The sequence below is a fragment of the Fukomys damarensis genome, unplaced genomic scaffold (assembly GCF_012274545.1).
Source record: "Fukomys damarensis isolate Sample0158 unplaced genomic scaffold, DMR_v1.0_HiC HiC_scaffold_23, whole genome shotgun sequence".
Lineage (NCBI taxonomy): Eukaryota > Metazoa > Chordata > Mammalia > Rodentia > Bathyergidae > Fukomys > Fukomys damarensis.
The window spans coordinates 39,984,678-39,988,922 of NW_022900935.1; the positions used below are offsets into that span (position 1 = coordinate 39,984,678).

At 49.2% G+C, this 4,245-nt stretch overlaps 2 protein-coding genes across 10 annotated transcripts in view; one reads left to right on the forward strand and one right to left on the reverse strand.

The window, feature by feature from the left end:
• The window catches only part of Nmnat1 (nicotinamide nucleotide adenylyltransferase 1), an 18,541-nt gene extending 17,689 nt beyond the window's left edge, over positions 1–852 (reverse strand). For all 6 annotated transcript variants that reach the window (XM_010628073.3, XM_010628078.3, XM_010628079.3 and 3 more), the window contains exon 1: positions 699–852. The gene's annotated coding sequence lies outside the window, so the exon portion shown is untranslated. The remainder of the gene's footprint in view (positions 1–698) is intronic.
• Lzic (leucine zipper and CTNNBIP1 domain containing) overlaps positions 796–4,245 on the forward strand; it is an 11,846-nt gene continuing 8,396 nt past the window's right edge. For 2 of the 4 annotated variants that reach the window (XM_019208028.2, XM_033767951.1), the window contains exon 1: positions 1,258–1,341. The gene's annotated coding sequence lies outside the window, so the exon portion shown is untranslated. Of the gene's footprint in view, positions 864–1,257; positions 1,342–3,654; positions 3,687–4,245 lie in introns of those variants that run through there. The other 2 variants (XM_019208026.2, XM_019208027.2) reach the window with 2 other exon arrangements.

A 4,245-nucleotide genomic window follows, 5' to 3' on the forward strand; every position in this document is an offset into this window, starting at 1 on the left:
AAAAAAAAAAAAAAAAGGGTTTCATACTCAAATTGTAGTTCTAAAAAACATCGTTGGCAATAAGCAATTCTACAGTCAGATAAAACCGCCGGGAGCAATCACCCTGCAGAGTTCCACGGTCATCAAAGTTGTAAGTAAAGTTCTGGTACAAATGTCAACCACACGCACCTCTGGCACAACCTTGCCACAAACCCTGGTATCCCTGGGATTCCTGCTCTTCAAGAAGATGGGCCGGAAATACAAGAAAACAGTGTCCACCCGGTTTCTGGGTAACTTTCTTTGCGAGGTGGGGATAGGGTCTCGCTACGTAATTCAAACTAACCTCGAGCTTGCGGCGACCCTCCTGCCTCAGCCTCCTGAATGCTGGGATTACAGGTGTGCACCACGACACTCTGCTCTGGGTAACTTTTAATGCGCTGCCTCGTCAGAGGACGTGGGCGCCAAACTGCTTTCGGGGAAGCGATCTCGTCTTTCACAGACCCCAGACCACCCGCCAAGCCCACAGGTGCCCGCCCCGGGGCGCTTCTGTCTCCTGGTCCTAAGGTCAGAAGCAAATTCCCCCGGGTGTCTGGTCCCACAGAGAAATGAACATGATGACCTCCCCTGGGGGCCTCAGCATGGACCTTCCTCGCCATCTAGGGAACCAGTAAGGGTCCCCAGTGACTGCTAAGGGCCGGGGATCCAAGTGAAGGGCTTACCGCGGTCTCTCGGTCACTCGGCCCCAGTCCTCTCGGAGACGACCACGGCCCGGACGCCAGCGAGAGGAACACCGAGGCCGCCCGCTCATTGGCGGCAGGAGCCGGAAGTGAGTGCGTCAGGCGGAAGTGCTCCTATCGAGAGGTCCGGCGGCCGGGGGCCCTCAGGTAGGCGGTGTTCTCCCGCCGAGCCCGCCTTTGCTGCAGCGGCTGGCGCTGCTGCCTCCCCTGGTCTCCATGGTCCCGGGCCGGACGCTTCTCCGGGCGGGAAAAGGTGTGCTCCGGGCCTGACAGTGCCCTGAAGGTGTGTCCGGGTGTCTCCCTCGGAAGATCTCCTTCAGAAAGGCTGCCCCAGATTGAGTAAAACCCACACCCGCGATTTGTAGCAGTTCGGGGTGTGTGTCGGTGGCAGGACGCGCAAGTGGAAGTTATCCGGACTGCTGTGGGCCAAGTTCACGAACAGCGAATAAAACAATCTGCTCAGAACTTCCCTTTGGCCACCTCCGCCCCCCCCCCGGGGTGAGGGCTTCGAGCTTCGAGCCTCCTGTAACCCTGACGAACCGTTTCGCTTTCCCCAAGTTGATCCTCGGAACTTCGAGAATCCGAGGTTGGTGCCATCGGAGAACGGTCGAGTTCCCGCAGCCAGGTGAGCCTGCGCGCGCCGCCGCCTTTGCTCAGCACTGGGTGGCGCTGGAGAGCCGGCGCCGCCCCGGATCGGCCAGCTCAACGCCTCTCCAGCGCCTCCGTCTTCGCGGCAATAGTTTAGCTTTTAAGTCTTGGCGAAGGTTAGGCTTGTAAGTTGTTTAGTAGTAAGAGTGATCACTACCACGCGCGAGGCCCTGGATTCAATCCCCAGCACCTCAAAAATAAAATATTGAGCTAGTATATACGCAGTTATCAAGTGTCTGCTATGTATTAGGTGCAAGGAAGACAAAAAAACCAGACTCATTTTCTGCCCTCCGAATTTACACAAGAGAATTAGTGTGTTACCATAAAATTACATGTGTGTAATTATGGATAAGATGTGGAATACAGAAGAAGCGGGCAATTCTTTCATTTAATAATTATCCAGTGTTTCGCCTGCCCAGGTTTGTGTTAGAAAGAAAAGATAAAGTGGGAGATACTCAAAGAAGGCCTTATGAAGAAAACTCTTGAACTAGACCTTGAAAATGAACTGAGATTACAAGAAGAGAAATTTGAACCGAGATTGAGAGAAAAAGATGGAGGCTCCAAAGAGAAGGATGTAGGGGCTGGAAGTGTAGCTTGGTGGTAGTGTTATAGGGTAGCTTCCTCTAAAAGTAGCTCACAGGGGCCGGGGATTTAGCTCAGTAGTTCTGCTGCCTGCCTCACAAGCGCAAGGTCCTCAGTTCGATCGCCGGTACTAGAAATAAAAAAGAAAGCAAAGGTGAAGAGTTGTGGAGAAAATGGCTCTGCACTGGGCGTTTGGGTCAAGTGAAGAGAAAGAGGGTAAGAGCCAAGATAGAAGTGTACATTGTATCTGGGAAACATAGCATAGGCTGTCATGGACAGGAGAGCTGCCTGGGTTTTATACTGTCCGTATCTCAAGGGAACCCATGAGATCCTCCGCAGAGGCACTGCTGGAATCCCACGCCTCAGCCTGATGTCAGTCTAGGGCATCCTATTGAAAACCTGCTGGAGAATTCTCAGGAGAAGTCCCAAATGCAAGGACTTTGGGAAATGTTCTGCACACGTGGCAGGGATCTCGCAATTAGCAAGTCACACCGGCTTCCCCAGCCAGTTTTGCCACATCCGAATCTCCTGTCTCAGCAGAACATGTACGTAGCATTCCCAAGCCTCTCCCTTCAATCCCCAGCACCAAAAGAAAAAATGTATTGCATGTTTGAATACCTAGGTTAGACTGGGAATTTTTTTTTTCAGTATATTGAGGGCTGGGGATATATCTCTGTATTGTATGCCTAGCGTGCATGAGGTATCACAAAAATGGAAAAAATACCGAAAATTTAAATTTCAAGATAATGATTTTTTTTTCCAAAAATTTCCTAGTGTTGGTGATCAAATCCAGAGCCTTAGGATACTGTAGGCCAGGACTCTATTACTGAACTATATCCCTAACCCTCACACTGGCCCAACACCAGCAGGGGGAGTTTTTAGCCAGGCATAGTGGCACACACCCAATCCCAGCACTTAGAAGGCTGAGGCAAGAGGACCACCATGAGTTCAAAGCTGGCTTGAACAGCATAGTGAGACCCTCTCTCAAAAAACAAAAACGCTGGGGATTTAGCTCAGCGGTTCGGTGGCCTGCCTTGCAAGTGCAAGGACCTGAGTTTGATCCCCGGTAAAAAAAAAAAAAAAAATTATAATACAAAAAACAAAAACAAAACAAATAAACAAAAAATTTATATGATCATAGAAGAGAGACAGAAGGAGCACCAGGAAATGGGTTACCCACCTACCCTGTTTCTCAAAGGTGTTTAATGGTACAAAGTCACAAGCTGAGGCAGGTTCAAGGTGGGGAAAAAAACTTTGATCAATCAATAGGATTATAAGTATACTCGCTTAGGTAGTATTGATTAAATGGGGATCAAATGGTGAAGCAAGTCACATGGCATGTGTACAAGGATTTTCAGTCAGGGTGGGTCAGGCATCTTTCCTGCAAGAGAGAGTTGAGACCTTGGCCCCAATCCAGGTGATTGATCACTGCTGTTTATTCCAAGGGGAAGCACCAGGGTATGAAAGTTTCTCTTCTTTTTTAATGTTGGCCCTCAGTGAATGTGTCCTGACTGTCCTCCATGTTGGCTCTTTGCAGGCCAGCCCTGTCTAACTGCCTAGAAGATACCTAACTTACCTGTCTACAGTAGGAGGGTCCCGTGAGTTTGAAGCCAGCCTGGGCTACCTGAACTACATAGTGAGACCCTATCTCAAAAAAAAGGAGCCAAAGTATTGATGCTTGACTTCTTTTTTTTTTTTGGTACTGGGGATCCAATTCAGGACCTTGTGCTTGAGAGGAAGGTGGGTGAAATGTATTGGAAGTAGGAATAGGGCTGGGAGTTTAGCTCAGTGATGCCGCTGCCTGCCTCGAAAGTGCAAGGTCCCGAGTTCAATACCCAGGACCAAAAAAAAAAAGAGAAAGGAATAATGAAAAGCCAAGCATGATGGCATCTGCCTGCAATCCCAGTACTTAGGAGGCTTAGAGAAGGGTCACTGTGAGTTTGAGGCCATCCTGAACTACATAGCAAGACCTTGTCTCAAAAATAAATAAAAAGGGCTAGAAATTAAGTTCAGTAATAGAGGACTCAGGGTTCTGTCCCCAGTTCTCCTGGGGACACCCAGGATGTTCTCACAAGTTCAGAAAATGTACGTAAGATAAGCAAGATAATACCAGGTACATTTTGAGGCCTGGGACATACTTATAAAATGAAAAAGAGGCTGGGCGTCGTGGCTCATGCCTGTAATCCCAGCATTCGGGAGGCTGAGGCAGCAAGATCGCTATGAGTTTGAGACCAGCCTAGACTACATAGTGAGTTCCAGGTCAGTCTCAACTGTATAGTGAGACCCTGTCTCAAAAAAA